General features: G+C 44.9%; 1 long non-coding RNA gene across 1 annotated transcript; it reads right to left on the reverse strand.

The window, feature by feature from the left end:
* Positions 1-2,544: 2,544 nt before the first annotated feature.
* Positions 2,545-17,515, reverse strand: LOC103660108. The gene is made up of 6 exons (XR_567708.2): positions 17,397-17,515; positions 16,122-16,229; positions 12,042-12,227; positions 10,544-10,638; positions 10,266-10,412; positions 2,545-2,585 (listed from the first exon to the last, which is right to left on the reverse strand). It is a non-coding gene; the product is annotated as an uncharacterized LOC103660108 (long non-coding RNA).
* Between the last annotated feature and the right edge of the window lie 415 nt (positions 17,516-17,930).

Consider the following 17,930-nt stretch of genomic DNA (forward strand, 5'->3'; position numbering starts at 1 on the left):
AATAATCTCTCCATTAACTTCTTTTCGGTTAAGTTCTTCTGAGAGTGCCTCTGTTTCTGCTAGGACTCTGACAGCTACGGTAGCCTTCAAAGATTGATGCTAAAAGGGAACAGGCAGAGCTTGCTAATCTGCCTGCCCCAATATCTACTTTCCTTCTGTCTTAATAAAAGAACACTTTATTTTTAGCTAGGCAGGTGGCTAAACTTAATAAAGATCTCTTTTCCCAGCCTCCTTGGCAATTAGCTATGGCCATATGACTTAGTTCTGGTAAGATATAAGCAGAAGTCAAATACAGCAGCCTCTGGGAGACCTTAAAAGAGACCTAGGTTCTTCTGGGTTTCTTCCTCTGTCCTACTGCTTGGAACATAATTCTGAGGGTTGGAGCTCCAGCAGCTGTCTTAGACCATGAGACCATCCCCATGAGAATAAGGATGGTGGGCTGGAAAGCCTGAAGGAGCTCGGGCCCCTGCCTTTATAAAGCCTCCACACCAGCCTGGACTGGTCCTCTTTTATAAGCCACACTTGCTTAAGCAACTCTTATTTTTGACTGTCTGTGATATGCAGCTGAATTCAATCCTAACTAAAACTGGTGAGTTCAATTGGAAGACAAGTGTGGTTTAGCAGAAAAAACCCTAGACTTCAGAGCAGAAGATGATGGTTCAAGCTGTCTGTGGCTCTTCCACTAACAGCTGCACAACATTGGCCTTCCTGAGACTCAATACCCTACCTGCTATGCTGGAAAAATAGTATCCACCTCACATAATCACTGAGAAGATGAAATAAGATAGCATTTGTTTCAGTGTCCAGCACACAGCAAGCACATGGTTTTCAGGGCATGGCTCTGGAGTTAGAATGGGAGGTGATATCCTGCCTCCACCACTTATTAGCTGTGTGCCTTTGGGAAAGTCATTTGACGTCTCTGAGCCTCAGCTCTCTCGTCTTTTAAAGTGCATGATAATAATACCTGCTTCATAGGACTCTGGGGATAAAATTAGAGAATGCGTGTAATGCATTTGTTTAATGAGCACCTACGTAGCACTCATTAAATAACTACTGTGTTAGGGTCATTATTACGATTATTTTCTGATCATTGTTATTCTCTAATCATTTTTACATTATCTTGTGATGACTGTTTTCATTTTAAGTCTTGGGATCTCTTACTCCCATGACAAGAGCAATGTTTATATACCATTATAGCCTTCACTGTTCCTAGCTCTGTACCAGACCCAGAAGTACTCAGTCAAACAGAAGAGAAATCATCTTGAATAATTCAGCTGAAGAGGCCCAGTTCTGGAGTGGGTTGAGATTCCCGTTCTTAGACAAACCTAGATAAGGGTATGGGGTGCAGTGGAAGAAGATGTTGAGAAGCTGGTGAGAGTTCAGAATTAGTGGGACATTGTACATGTTAAAGTTCTCTGTTGTAGGGGCGCCTGGGTGCCTCATTTGGTTAAGCATCTGCCTTTGGCTCAGGTCATGATCCCAGGGTCCTGGGATCCAGCCCCATATCCGGCTCCCTGCTCAGTGGAGAGCCTGCTTCTCCCTCTCCCTCTGCTCCTCCCCGTTTGTGCTCTCTCTGTCAAATAAATAAATAAAATCTTTTTTTGTTTTTAATTATCCATTGTAGACAACAGAATTCATTCCAGCTGGTTTAACCAGAAATAAATATGTGAAAGGAACAAGAAAGCTCACAGAGTCTTCTAAGAAGACCAGAGAACCAGACTTGAATGCTACACAGTGAAAAACAGTGCAGCCAGGAAAATATGCCCTACCTCACCGTGGAACTGTCTTCATGCACACCCCCAGAAGAACCAAGGGCTTCTACCCCAGAGTGTAGCAGAGAATCTGCTCGCTCTCTCCGGGCTCAACTGCCATCCTGCATCTATGCCTCGCGGGTTGGCAGAAACTATGTCTCAAACCTCAATCTAAGTGGAAAAGAATCTAAGAACGTAGTTTTTAGCTTTCCTGACAGAAAGGGGTTAGAATATGCGTAGAGTGAGCCAACTCATAGTATCTGCTACATGAATTTAGAGCTTTCTGTTTGCCTGTGGCTTTATTAACATGACTTGCATCAGAAAGACTATGAGGTAGGGCACCTGGGTGGATCGGCCAGTTAAGCATCTGACTCTTGATCTCAGCTCAGGTCTTGATCTCAGAGTCGTGAGTTCAAGCCCTGCACTGGGCTCCACACTGGGCATGGAACCTAGTTAAAAAGAAAAAAAGACAAAAAAAAAAAAAAAGACCGTGAGGTATAGTGAAAAGATCATGGGCCTTGATGCCAGATAAAATGTAGGTTCTTTCTTTTCTTTGGACACACCAGATTTGTTCCTCCCTAGGGTCATTGCATTTGTTCTCTGTTAACTGGGAACTCTGGGCCTCTCGTGATTTATCCCTCTGGTCATTCATGTCCCAGCATAAATGTCACCTCCTCAGAAAAGCCTACTCTGACCATCCTGCCTAGTGTGTCCCATCTGACCCAGCCTCCCATCATACCATCTTTTTTATTTTCTTTTTAGCACTTACCTGCCATTTTCTTGTTCTTTGTTGTTGTTGTCATTGTTTGTTTATGGTCTGTACTCCCCTCAGATCTAGATAGAATGGAAATTTCATAAGAGCAGGGGCTCAGTCTGTCTTGTTCACAGCTGTATCCATACAGTCCAGAAGAGTGGCTGATATATGACAATGATATCATTTATGATACGATTACCATGGCCACCTATTGTTCAAGCCTCATGAGGTGATTACTATTATCATTGCCATTTTACAGATGAGAAAAGAGAAGCCCAGAGAGGGTCATGACTTGCCCAAGGTCATATAGCAAGTAAATTGTGGGACTGTGATTCAAACCTTGGCAGCCTGTCTCTGGAGCCTGATGTCTTAATTGCTAAAGCATGTTGAATATAGGGGCACCTGGGTGGCTGAGCTAGTTAAGCGTCCAAATCTTGATTTGGGCTCAGGTTGTGATCTCACAGTCGTGGGACTGAGCTCCGCAGCAGGCTCTGTGCTCAGTGGAGTCTGCTTGGGATTCTCTCTCCCTCTCCCTCCGACCCTCCCCCTACTCCCGTGCTCTAAATAAATAAATAAATAAATAATCTTTAAGACATGTTGAACATAGAAGCTGCCCAATAAATATAGATAAATCAATGAATAGACATCTTTTAGTCATCTCATTGACACTCTGTTGTATTTAACACTGCAAATTATCTGACTCTTTCATGGGCTTCTCCTCAAATCTTTCATCTCCCTCTATTTTTTTTAAAATACATGCTATTTTTTTAAAGATTTTATTAATTTATTTGAGAGAGAGTGAGCGAGAGAAAGAAACAAATGGGGAGAGGCAGAGGGAGAGGGAGAAGCAGACTCCCCAGTGAGCACGGAGCCCAACACAGGGCTGGATCCCAGGACCCTGAGATCATGACCTGAGCCGAAGGAAGACTCTTCATGGACTGAGCCCCCCAGGAGCCCCTTCTCCCACCCTTGAAATGCTGGTATTCACCAGGCTTCCATCCTGTGTCAACCACTCTTCTTAATACATGTTCTCCTTGGGTTCCATTATTCAGTGTCATGATTAAATGGCCATGCTATACGCTGACAAGTCCCAGATCTACCGTAAATCTCTAGTGCTGACCTCCCCAGAGTGATGGAATTAAGTGTGCGTGGCTTCATGGACATTATCACTTGAGCATCTTTAGGCATCCCAAACTCACCAAACATAAAGTTGACTTAATTTGCTATGTGTCCAGGGGCACTTGGGTGGCTCAGTCATTAAGCGTCTGCCTTCGGCTCAGGGCGTGATCCCGGAGTTCTGGGATCGAGCCCCACGTCAGGCTCCTCCGCTGGGAGCCTGCTTCTTCCTCTCCTGCTCCCCCTGCCTGTGTTCCCTCTCTTGCTGGCTGTCTCTCTCTCTCTCTCTCTATCACATAAATAAATAAAATTTTTTTTTAAAAAAAATTTGCTATGTGTCCAGTCAGATGAATCCCATCCAGGCTGTGGAAAATGTGCCATTTTACCTTCTCCCCCAAAAATCTTCTTTTCTTGTATCCCCCATCTCAGTCCCTATTACTACCATTTACCCAATAAGGCCAACAACTTGGCAATCTTAGAATTTCCTCCCTCTCCTCATAGCTAATGTTTGACCAAGTCCTATGGATTCAACCTCTTAACAGTTTTCCAATCCATCCCTTCCTTTCTGTTCCTGCTCCCAGCAGGACTTCTGAATCTCCTTCCAAGTCTATACATTGTAATAGTGTCCTAACTACTTTACCCATGTCTGGTCGCGCTCCCTCACATCCGTTGTCTGGATACCGCCAGCATGAGCTAGCTACAATAGCATTTTGTTCACTCTACACTCTGCAATGGCTCTACCATTCATTGCCTTTCAGATCAAGTTCCAGCTTAATAAAAATCAACCTTGATCTGGCCCTCTCCCACATCCCCAAAATCTACATCAGCCCCTCCTCCTCTCACCCCCTTCACCATCACCTTATGCTTCCGGAGCAGCCAGTTCACCACCTTTCCCCAGTAAAGCCCGCACAGAGCCCTGCTTGTCTCCCTGTGGAGTAGGGATCGGGGAAAGCCAGTCAAGTCAAGGGAGAAGAAGCCTAACTTTTCAGTCTCCTATTTTATTTTGGAAGCCCAGCTGCAGCTCTGCTGTTTCCTGTCACCAGATGCCCCAAGAGCTTTGTAATTCAGTGCTTTTCTGCCTTCTGGGATGCCTGTCATTTGAAACCCAAAGAGTGACAATAAGCGCACTGATGAACCAAGAGAAAAGACGTCTATTTACATGAGATGATTTGCATGAGAGGAAGAACTGAGTCCCTTCACAGGAAGAGGGAGAGGACTGGGGAGAACCCCTGGCCAGCCCCAGGGATTCGTGTCTGAGCGGGGCAGCAACAGAAGGGGGCCAACAGATGATGAAGCCCCTGTTTTACAAAGTCTCTTTCCTGAAGAAGCACAGCTTTTGTGCGTAAGTGACAAAGTACGGCACAGGGCAGGGTCCTCTCCCTCATCTTGGGGGGCGGGGTGCCGCCCAGCTTCAACACACTTAAGCTTCATATTTAGGGCTCAGCACATTGGAGAAACACGGGGCTGCTCTGACATCTGCAGGGCTGGCTGGCTGGGAGTCACTGAAAGATGGCATTCGTGGCCCAGCCTTCAGTGTTATCCCCATGGACACCAGGAGCATGGGTGGTGGAAAGGCACCATCCTCAAATGGCTCAGTGGGCAACAGATATCCATGGGAAAGGCAGTCAGGGCACGGGAAGAAGACATCATGAATGCCCCACGGTAACTGTAGCGGACAGACTTGCTTGCAGTACACCCCCCCCCCCGGGGACCCTCAAAAATCACTGAGTTAGACCTGAATGGGGGCAGGGGACAAAGCTCTGAAATTTAAAGATGTAAGACAAAGTCCACAAAATGGGGGTTATCACCATTAAAGTGACACATTTCAAGGCACCACTCAGGAAAATCTGAGAAAATTCAGGTTCGTAGCATTAGATTTACTTTAAAAAGTTAAAAAGTGAAGGAATAAGATAACCTAGGAAAACTAAAATGGAATTCCCTGTGGGACTTCCCTTTAAAGCCTTCTCTACAACAAGATAGTTATGATATGTCATCTAAAAGAAATAGCTTATAATTTAGCATGCTGAGATTTTTCTATTAACTCAACAAAGTTTCAGAATGGAACAACACAAAGTTTCCAGGGTTATAGGTCTGAAAGTCAGCTTTATAAAATCAGTATCTTTGGGTAGATAGGCATGAAATCCTGCCAATTTTCCTTGAGCTCATTTGGGAAAGAAGAGGACAGGCATTTTCAAAAGCTTACTCTTAGCGCTGCATTTCCCATGGAGTGCTTGACCCAGTTGTGAAATGACACACTTTCCACAGCCTGATTGGGATGAACACAACTGAACATATGGCACATCAATTCACCCATGGAATGGACGTTGACACAGCCAAGCTCTTTTCCTTCTTATAAGTGATGAGATACTGAGTTTTATTATTTTTTAATTTTTTTAAAGATTTATTTATTTGAGAGAGAGAGCACATACACACAGGTGAGCAGGGGGAGGGGCGGAGAGGGGGAGAATCTGAAGCAGTCTCCCCACTGAGCACAGAGTCTGACATGGGGCTCGGTCTTATGACCTGAGCAAGAGTCAGGCGCTTAACCAACTGAGCCACCTAGGGGCCCCAAGAAAATGAGCTTTAAAGTGAAGCTGATTAGTTATTAAAAACAAACAAACAAAAAACTCACTTTAAAACATCTTAACTATGTTTACAGATATCCTTATGACACCCGGGAGACATGAAATGCAGAATCATTCGTTCACTGGAAGATGAAGACTTGGGGAATTACAATGTTTTTCAAACATAAACTTCCAAGTTAACTAAATCCGGAAATCAAACTTCCTATGTGATAGGAATGGTCCAAAGCAATTAACAAAACCTTATGAGATGGATACTGCTGTCATCCTGAATTCATAGATGAAGAAACGGAAGCTCGGCAAGTGTAAGTAACTTGCGTAAGATCCCCCAGCTGGTAAGTGGCAGGCCAGGGATTTAAGGCAACCCGACTAGAGAGCACGCGTGTGAAAACCAGGGGGAACTAACTATACAGCTTCCCAGTTTCTACTACCTCTTTTCTTTAGCTGGCGTGTAAAGGATGGTTTTGGTGCCACCTCTGATCCCATCTATACCTACTCTTACCTTTCAAGTATCTACCTCCTTCTCTAGAAAGAAAGCCTAACAGGCTTAGCCTGGATTGGTGTCCATATTTAAGTTGTGGGGGTGTGGGCTGGAAAGCCCCTGAGAGGCACCCACCACACCTTAATGAGTTCTTTAAATCAGGACTTGAATAACAACCATAAACAGTAATTTCAGGGAAAGGACAAGCGGGAGGATTACTAGCATTGATGGTCTGCTATGTGCTGAGCACTATGCTAAGAGCTTGAAATACAGAACTCACTTGTTTTTATAACACAAAGACTACAGGAGATTAAAGATTATTGAAGAATCAATCAAAACAGTGTCAGGGTCCCTGGCTGGCTCAGTGGGTGCAGTACGAGACCGTTGATCTCGGGGTTGTAAATTCAAGCCCCACGTTAGCTGTAGAGATTACTTACAAATAAAATCTTTAGGGGCACCTGGGTGGCTCAGTCGGTTAAGCGTCTGCCTTCTGCTCAGGTCATGATCCCAGGGTCCTGGGATGGAGCCCCACATCGGGCTCCTTGCTCAGTGGCAGGCGGTCTGCTTCTCCCCCTCCCTCTCCCTCTGCCCCTCCCCCTGCTAGTGCGCTCTCTCAAATAAATAAAATCTTTAAAAAATAGAATAAAATCTTTAAAACAAACAAAAACACAATTACCAGCGCTGAAGAACAACGACAAGGCTGGACAGAAGATGCCAATAGACAAAAGGGAGCGAGGAAAAGAAAGATGATCCAAAGGAAGAGAACTGAAAAGTGGATTTATATTTTTTCTTAATTTATATTTTGAATAGGTTTTGTATACAAAGGTACAAAATTCAAAAGGTACAGCAGAGGGGGTTTTCTGTATCTTTATTTGTCTGTTTTATGTAGTCAAAATAGTTTATTCTTTGGGACCATAAACTTTTTTTTCGTATGAGTTTTATGGTCGACATTTGTCATTTGTGCCTGCTCCAAATCTTTTCTTTGTACTTCTTTAAATTATGAACTCCTTATTTCCATAGATAGAAACAAACAAAGACAAGACATTTCTCAAGATCCTTTGCTACCAGGATGTAGACATGTGCCTACCTTCCAGCAAACCTCCAATCAAGCAAGACTTGGGATATATGCAAAAGGTTGCAAGCACATCATTCTCCTAGTAAATAGGTACGTGGGGGCATACGGTTTTCTGCAGGAATGTAATGGGGTCAGTCCTGGCTTTGTGGCTGTTGAGCCCCACTGGGTAGTCACAGCAGGATTTCCGCTAGAGCACCCTTATCATGAGTGTCTGGACACGTATGCTGTACTCGCACATTCTTCCTGGCTGCTTGGCTTCTGACTCGGTGGCATCCAGGATTTGCTTCTTGGCCTTCACCAAGAATACATTAATATCATGCATTAAATTTCCACTGAAATTAGCGAGAGTGGATTCTTTCTCTGAAAGAAACCCTGAAGTTCTGGGAGTCTGGGACTGACTAGATGACCCAGTGGGATTTGAAAGCAGTAAGGATGAGATCCAGGGAAAACCACTGGTATCCCGTGGCAAAAAAAAAGTCATGACAACTATTGTAATAGAAGGTGGTGCTATTCCTGCCTCCCTTTAGACAGATGCAGCAGCAGATACCTTGGGATGCCAAAATTACAGTGAGACCACCCCCCTGCTCCCCACTCTCCTCCCTACTACACAGGATTCATCATGGGCACAAAGGAGAACCTGTCCCACATCTCCTGGAACTCTGAGTGAAATCCAGGATATAAGAGTGGGTCAAAGAGGATTTTGGGGTGCCTGGGTGGCTCAGCAGTCAGGCATCTGCCTTCGGCTCAGGTCATGATCTTGGAGTCCTGGGACTGAGCCCCACATCAGGCTCCCTTCTCAGTGGAGAGTCTGCTTCTCCCTTTCCCTCTGCCCCTCCCCCCAACTTGTGCTCTCTCTCACTCTCTCTCTCACTCAAATAAATAAATAAAATCTTTTTTTAAAAAGAGGATTTGAAGAAGATAGTTGAGGTGTTTGTTTGTTTATTTAAAGTAGGCTCCACACCCAGCATGGAGCCCAACACAGGGCCTGAAGTCACAACCCTGAGATGGAGACTTGAGCTGAAATCAAGAGCTGGACACTTAATCAACCGAGCCACCCAGGTGCCCTGAGGAGATTTTTTAGAGGCTTTTGCTCTGCTTTAATGCCTCTCCTCTTTGGACCTCAGCCAAAAGAGGCCAAGCACACACAGCTGGATATTCAGGGGCTGAGCAGAGTTGAGAGAGAGCACCCAGAATAGAGAGCCATCCACTTGAGTCAACAGAACCGCAGGAGAGGGGACTGCAGGGAACCTCCAAAATTCCTGTGCAAGAGCCCTAAGAAAAAGAACCAGCTGGAACAATCTAAAAGGCCCCCTAGGACTCATCAGCTTTAATCATCTGTGGGGCCTGGAGACTAGGAGCCACCAGCTCAAGCACAGTCACGAGCCCCTCTCTCCCTCTCATCTCTACCCTACCTCCAACCTCAGAGGAGAAAGAAGACGACAGTGGGTAGAGGTGAAGGCAAGTGGGGAGAGAAAGAGAAGCCGTAGAAACTCTAGAAGCTCTCAGAAGTTTCATCCAGATGTACGGAAAGATCCTCTTCTCCTCCTCCAGTCTCTTAATGAAGTTTAAAGAATTCTTGGAAAGGAAATACAAAATTGCCCTTTTGTAAAGTAATCTCTGTGCCCAGTGTGGCACTCGAACGCACAACCCGGGGATTGAGAATCGCATGCTTTACCAACTACGCCAGCCGGGCGCCCCAATGTAAAATTGCATTTTGATTATATGGTGAGTTGTGCTCATAGAAGTCCCTGGAGCCCAGGGACAGCACAACAGAAATATCCCCTGCAGTCACAAAGAGTGAAATGTCTGGTGAAAGCAAGGCTCTGGCGGATTGTGGGGGAAGATGACAAAGGCTATGAAGTGAACAGCTTCATCTAACTGCACGATAACATTTAAAGAAAAAAAGAATCACAGGCTTAGGATTTAAATTCTCACTTCAAAGCGCGATCAGTGAATGAAGAGGTTTCTGTGACTTCCCTAAAATAGTCTTTATGTCGCTCAGGCAGAGGGCTAATGAAGCCGAAAATCAGAGGCAGAAATGGATCCTCAAGACTGATGAATTACAAAACAGATTGAATTCGCAGTTTCACCAGGCCTTTCAGGGTACTTGTTGGAAAAAAGTGGTTCTTCCCCGAGCGCCTGGATGGAGATATTTTGTAGGCAACGCAGATAACTCTGAGACTCACAGAGCTCCCGTGCTAACAAAAGCAGCCTTTCCTCCCATTCTGATGAGGTTGGCCCTGTCTTGTTCCAAAACCCTGTAAGTTCATCAAGTGGTCACCTTGCAAGGAGACATCCTCATGGCCCACCCCATCCCTGCTCATTGACTCCAGACACACAACGAGAGTCCGATTCCAGCATGCTCTGAGATCAAAATCAGACCAGGGAAGAGAAGGCTGACATCCCAAAGCACTGCAAGGGTATGGGAGAGAAGAATTCTGAGAGTGTCGGCAAGAGAAGAAAATAATTTTAGATCGGATCAAATTTATATTACAGGTGTCCTCACCGAAACGTCTGGATTCAGCGTGCTGGATGCAACAACTAGAATGGGTTCGCACGTCTTGCTTGATTGTCTGAAACGGAGTGTCCCCGGGGGCCCACACTCCGGAGACTCAGATGCTCGGTATTCCTTAATGAGAAGGGAATCCAAAGGCTTGAGGAGAAAGGAACAGTAGAGAGGATTCATGGTACCTGATCTGCTCGCCCAGCATCAGAAAGACGAAAACAACAAAACAAAATACCCCACACAGTGGTAAGAAGAGCATTAGCATTCTAGAAAAATACTTGCGCTCTGGAGGCCAAGGATGAGAGTGCGAGATGCTTCCATGGACAAGCGTTTCCTGAAGGGGTTCACCTTCCAAGGGAGGGGGTTCTGATTCCTGAAACAAGCAGAAGGCTTAGGCATGACTGACAGTGCCTCAGAGATCCCAGGGTCTTTAGGGCTAACATACACAGGCACTAAAATGTTTGTACTTTTTTTTTTTTGTATTAGCTTGTATGACAGCAACAAAATCTAAGTCTGGGGAACAGAGGACTGTCTTCAGTCACGATGATGGAGAATCACAGTCTTCACCCAATTCCCAGACCTGAGGCACCTTCCAGACCCAGGGTCCCTTGAGGAAAGGGAAGACCACATGCCCTCGAGGATGGCCCTGCAACAGCACCACAGGTGTATGCCCACGACTTCCTCCTTTCCTTTAATAAAAGCACTTGGAACCATCTACCAAGGCAGCTGGGCCCTGAGAGAAGGGACTTCAACAAGCCTGACAGGATGATTATTACCTCCTAGCTAATGCTAATCCCCCAGAGGCTCCAAATGCCAGCTCTGCTTAGCTCTGGTCGGTGTAAGCACACTGATGGAAAACAGGTGACAGCGGGGCGCACTCGCACTAGGACCATTCATGGTGAGACTCGTGGATTCTCGCACGCATTCTATACTGACTTCCTCAGTGCTTGAGTGCTTAGTTGTAGCCGAAGTCCTGGCAGAATAGTCACGCTGGCTCCCTGAACCGTGATGTGAATCTCACTATGGTAGGAAGGGTTAAATGGAAGTCTCTGGAACGATCCCTCTATACTGAAATAATAAAGATACTTTGTGTATATTAAATCATTTATCTTCACAGTAAGCCTGTGATATAGGATCTATTATCATCCCCACTTACAGAGGAGAAAGCGGAGGTGCAGAGAAGCTAAGCAGTTTGCCCGAGTTGACGTAGCTATTAAGACTGGATTCAAACCCAGGCAGACCCTACAGTCCATACACCAGGTAAAGATCCCTCGTCAACTGAGATGTTTGCTGCAGAGAGAAGGAACAGAAAACAGGTGGTGGAGGAAGGATGTTCTAAACACCGGCGGTGCCTTTGTGAATATTATAGAAATGAGGGTTGTCGTGGCTGTTCACAGTGAGGGGGGTATAGTGACGTGGGTAAGTACATAGGATTTAAAGCCAGACTGCATGGGTTCAAGTCTCAGATTTACTGTGGAAGACTTTGGGCAAGTTTCTTAATAGAGGGTCAACTTCCCCACTTATAAAATGGTAGTACCTACTTAGTAAAGTTTTTATGAAAATTAAATGAATTCACAGATAAATAAAGTACCTAGAAGGTGTGTTTGCTATTATCTCCTTCCTTGTTTTACCATGTATATTTTTATGCAGTTACCTGATTTTATATTTTATATCCTTTTGTTCTTCTCTTACTATTTTACCTAGGTTGTATTAATGATGATTAACCTCAAAACTTAGTCCACAGGTCATAGAATAACAAGATGAGTTTGTACTAACCTTGAGAAAGAGTGTCCACCAGTCAGAGATCCTGAACTTAGAGCCAGAGTCAGACACTGCTATGACTTTAGCTCCCTCCTTTTGGAGACAGGGCGAGTATGGTCGCATTTTCACAAGGAATAATGGCATTATCTCGGCCTATAGGAAACTGCACGGCTTGAAGGTAGATTTTCTGTGGATGCTTTGCTGAAAAAGAAAGTATGATCATGGCGAATGTTCAGGGATATTCATCTACAGTTATCCAATTCGTTATACCAGTCACTGACCCAAAAGCTGACGGTAGTATTAAGTGCAGAGTTCATACAGTAATTATTTGTTTGACATTCTGATGTGTTTTTTCCAACACCATCAACCAATTCTCCAGTCCCCAGCAGACACTGACTGGGTATTCTACAAATTTAACTCAATCCTGATGCTGTCTACCTGCAGATAAGCGTCCATTCCCACAGGATAAGGGCTCATTCCCACAAGACTTGCCCCCACTTCAGATGCCAATTGAAAGTCTAGGCTTTCGCTTGTGCTTCTGACCAACGCGCTATAAATTAGAGGTTCCCAAAGCTCCTTCCTCAAGTCTGATTTGCTAGAACAGCTCACAGTACTCAGAGAAATATTTGCTTATATTTACCAGCTTATTATAAAGGGTACGAATGGAAGCCAGAGGAAGAGGTACCTGGGGTGAGATCTAGAAGGGTCCTGAGCTGAGGAGCTTCTGTCCCTGTGCAACTGGGGTGCACCATCCTTCCAGGATGTGAGGGTGTTCACCAAGCTCACCAAAACCTGTTGTTCAACAGTTTTCACAGAGCTTAATCTGCAGCGCCCCCTCCTCTCCTTCCCAGAGGTGCGTCAGTGGGGCTGAAAGTTCCAGACTTTTAATCACTTGGTCTTTCTGGTGGCCATCCCCTACCCCGAGGCTATTTAGGGGTCCCACCCTAGGTCACCTCATTAACATAAACTCAGGTGTGCTCAAAAGGGGCTCCTTATGAATAAGACACTCCTATCTCTTAGGAAATTCCAAGCGTTTTAGGAGCTCTGTGCTAGGAACTAGAGACGAAGACCAGATATATATTTCTTGATATAAATCACAATATCACAGTTATCCATATCATTAGATTGTAAGTTCCATGAAGACCGATTTTCTCTATTGTTCACCGAAGTATCCCCTGAGCTACTGCAGGGTTCTGCGCATGGGGTTATCTCAATAAATACTGGCAAACCCATTGGTTTTGAATCTGGTAATAGTATTATCTATTGCTGGATAACAAAGTACTACACATGTAGCAGCTTAGAACAACATACATTTATTATCTCCCAGTTTCTGTGGGTCAGGAGTCCAGGCATGGCTTTGTTGAGTCCTCTACACCAGGGTCTCCCCTGGAAGCTATAATCACAGTCTTGGGCAGGGCTGCAGTCCTACCTCAAGGTTCTACTGGGGGACGATCCACACATAAGCCCACATAACTCTTGGCAGAAATCAGTTCCCTGTGGATTGTTGCGCTAAGGGCCCTAGTTTCTTGCCTGCTGTCAGTTGGAGATTTCCCTCGGTTCCTGCCACGTGGCCCTCACTGTAGGGCAGCTCACAGTGTGGCAACTTGCTTCATCAAAGCCAGCATGGAAGAGGGTCTGTCAGGAAGAGGGACATTGCAATCTTATGTAACGTATGTCATTACAGACATTCCATTACCTATTGGATCAAAGGCAAGTCATAGGACCCACCCACAGTCAAGGGCAGACAATTCTACAAAAGCACGGATACAAAGAAGCAGGGATCATTGGGCACCATCTTCGAGTCTGTCTGCTTCGAAAATTCGCCAAGAAACATCCTCACCAAATGAGCTAAGCTATAGCTGTTCTCTAAAGAAGGCAGGAGAGTTAATGTCTGAGAAAGGCCGGAGGGGCCTCATTAGCTCAGAGGACTATCTAAGCCCTTGCTGTTGTCAGGTTGCACAGGGAAGCAAAGGTCATCTTAAGATGAAAATATTCACTAATATCAATTTAGTCCCCACTCAAACAAACCCTTCTCCTCTTAATGCTAGTATATGTCCTTGTACGTCTCATCCCGCCAGAGCTGCCTCTTACTAATTGTGTGAGTCTGCAATGCAAAGACGATCAAGCCAATTGCACAGGTGCCTCAAAAGAAAATTATCTGAATAAAAAAAAGAAAGAAAATTGAGTACCAGAGCCTTAGAAGAGGCTCTTGGGAAAACTGATGAAGCCCTCAAATAATTTTGCAAAACTGATTCTTGTTTTGATCGTGTTGGGCAATTTAAGTATAAAATGTATCCTGCTATCTGGGGCGCCTGGGTGGCACAGCGGTTAAGCTTCTGCCTTCGGCTCAGGGCGTGATCCCGGCGTTGTGGGATCGAGCCCCACATCAGGCTCCTCTGCTATGAGCCTGCTTCTTCTTCTCCCACTCCCCCTGCTTATGTTCCCTCTCTCGCTGGCTGTCTCTATCTCTGTCGAATAAATAAATAAAATCTTTAAAAAAAAATGTATCCTGCTATCATACCATTTTGGGGATAAATATAATGAAAAAACATCAGCAAATATATCTTTTTTTTTTCATTCTAAGAAACTTGTCTGGATGCAAAATAACCTAAGTAATCTAACCTTACATGTAAGAACAAACAACACTGTCCCATAATTTTATTTTATTTTTAGCATTTATTCTGAATTTGGGTCTGTTGTGAGCTGTGCCTGGGTTCAAATCCTAACTCTGTCAATTACTAGCTGTGTGATCTTGGACAAGTTACTTAACTTTTCTGCGTCTCAGTTTACACAAATATAACATGGAGAGGCTGGTAATAATAGTGCCCCATCACCTCCTAGGCCATCACCTACTTTGACCCCACTGACAAGCCTGTGTGGCCAATGTCGAGGCAGGTGCCTTTGACAGAGTGAGTGGCTTGCAGCTGGGCCGAGCTGTCCAGATGTCCCCTTCCTGCCTCCAAAAGGCTGGGCCTCGGCAGCATAAACCAGAGTGGCCGCGTAATTAAGGGCAGGGGTAGCTGCAAGTTTAGGATAACCTCTCTAACCGCTGTTGGAAAAAGTCCATCTAACATGAATCCACCGACAACAAAGACCAAAAATATACTGCACCTTGCAAGATACAAGAGCATATAAATAACTTTCCGAAGGTCCGCAGATAGCAAGTAGTGGATTCAAAGCCAGCTACAAGTCACTCCAAAGCCCAATGTGATGCTTTTTCTCATACACAGCTCTTTGAACAGCCCTGTGGGTTGGAGGATGGGCAGGGAGGACAGGCCTGACTGCGGGAAATGCAACAGCGCTAGGAAGGAAAACAAGGGGTCCGATCAAGAGCCAGACGAAGAAAATCACGTCTTACTTCCCCCTCCCTTCCTCACTAACCCTTTCATCTCTTAGCTCTCCTCTGCCTCCACCCCCACCTCTCATGTTCCTCCAGTGGGCTGCTTAAGAAGGGTTTTGAATAGTACCCTTGAGATCTTAGGAAAAAAGAAACCATCTAACTCAAAAAAGCAAATAAATCGATATCGAACCATCTTCCAGCTGTTCCATTTGAATAGAGACAGAAGCCCAAAACAAGGTCCAGGAGTGTTAAAGTTCATTTTCAAAACACAGTGCATGCAGTGTTTATTCTTAATAAAGCCGCGGAGCGAGACAGAATCCAACGGAACTGCGGGGGGGTCACCGCTTGGCAGATCAACGACAAGGACGTAAGTGGCCGAGTCCACATGCAGGCAAACATGGCAGACTGAGGTGCTGTTTGGGGCTGGGAAGGATCAACAGCACCTATGGAACCTGGGATTCTGAGCATGAAAATGGCCCTTCTTGCCTGCAAGTCACGGCATCTCTGCCTCTGCAGACGTGAAGTAGAGAATAAACCAAATCCTTGGAGGCCACGGTTGGAATGGAAAGGAAAATGCGGCGTTGGTATCCAAGTGGTATTGCCTTGGAGAACAGTCATTGAGGGGAAGGGAAGTATTATTCTCTAGCTGGGGGCAAGGTAACAAGCTGCGACTAAAATCAACTCGTGCCACTGTGGAAATATTTTCATTCAGCTTTGACTGAGAGACTGTAGGTGACACACTCGGCGGTATTTACCTTTGTCTCATTGACGAAGGTACACGGGGAATTCAAATTCCTGGGCCTCTATTCCTCTTCTCCGTAAAACGATGAAAGGGGATTACAGAATATTTACACTCCAGAAACCTCGGAAAAACAAGGAACAATAAATATCATCCAGGTGGGTCAAATATCTTAGTTTAAAAATCTAATCTCCCATAATCCTGATCACTACAGTTTCAATGTTTAAGAGTAAAAAACTCTCCAACACAGGGAGCACCCGGGTGGCTCAGTCGGTTAAGCCTCTGACTCTTGATTTCAACTCAGGTCATGATCTCAGGGTCGTGGGATCCAGCCCCATGTAGGGCTCCCCTCTCAGCTGAGAGAGCCTGCTTCTCTCCCTCTCCCATTGCCCCTACCCACACTCATGTGCACGAATTCTCACTCTCTAAATAAACAAATAAAATCTTAAAAAAAAATACCTCTCCAATATAGTTAACAATTTATTACACATGTGTTAAAACTTTCAAAAATAGAACTTTTAGGGACACCTGGCTGGCTCAGTCTGTGGAGCATGTGACTCTTGCTCTTGGGGTTGGGAGTTCAAGCCTCATGCTGGGTGTAGAGATTACTTAAAAATAAAGATCTTAAAAATAAAAAAATAAACAAAATCTTTAAAAATATACATATAACCTTTAACCTTGAGTCTATAACGTCTACAAAGTTTGTAAAACATGTTTGTTATTTGTATTAGATTATGAATTCCGTGTATTAGAATGTTATGGGGCCTTAAGATTTTCTTACTGTCTTTGATCATACTCCCTAGAAGCCGAGCTTGAGGCAGGGGTTGGGATGCACACAGTTTACTAAAGGAGTACCCTCGGGAGAAAGGGAGCGAGGGAGGACAGGGCAGGAGCAGGAGCTAAGCAAAGGCAGGGGCTCAGCTGGCGTCGAGCTTCAGAAGGACCCCACAGGGAGCTCGGCAGCATAAACTGAATCTCAGAGTTGGTCTCATCTTGTGGTAAGGGAGTCAGGCTTTCACAGCTCTGTGTCAATTAGCCATTGGCTGCGGGTTACCCCTAGAGATGGGTGTAATTTCCTGGGTGGGGTGGCTCCCTTTGAGCTGAGGGCAATTCTGTGGAGAAGGGGGCAGCCGTGAACACTTCGCAGCCCCCGCTCACAGAACCGGGGCAGGTGAGCAAGAGTCAGGAAAAGGCGTGTGGCCAGCGCACCAGCAGCAGCCGGTCCGCTCACTGCACCTGCAAAATAAACGCACGTCTAGAACCCCACGAGGCTGGCGTGAAGGGATCTTACCACTGTCAGTATGGTATAGATTTCTTGCTGGTCAGTCACTGGTATTCGCTTCCTCCATTTAAGCCTGTTTCAAATAATCACTTTGGCAGATTCCAATCCAAATACAGAAGGAATCTTCATTTTTCCACAGCTACAGACAAAAACAATTCAAAATGGATGAGTAAATAATATTAAAAATCAAACAGTGCAAAACTGGAAGAAAATAAAATTAAGTATTTATCATCATTCTCAAAGGGGGGTGATTTCTCACGCCTGGAAGTAAGGAGGAAAACAATCATAAAGGAAAAGATCAGCAGTTTTTATTGCATAAACACATAAAACTTCTATCCATCGGGGAAAAGAAACAACTCTTCATAGACGAAGTCAAATAGTAAACAACAATTAGGAAAGAATGTTTCTGCAAATCTGAAAAAAAAGAGAAGTCCTTGACAAATAAAGATTGCTAATTTGGCAAGGGGAGCATTTTCATAGCATGCTGCTTGCTAGACTCTGGAATAAAATCCTCACCCAGCAAAAGGGATTGAAAAGGGATTG

Source organism: Ursus maritimus, unplaced genomic scaffold (assembly GCF_017311325.1).
Source record: "Ursus maritimus isolate PB19 unplaced genomic scaffold, ASM1731132v1 scaffold_21, whole genome shotgun sequence".
Lineage (NCBI taxonomy): Eukaryota > Metazoa > Chordata > Mammalia > Carnivora > Ursidae > Ursus > Ursus maritimus.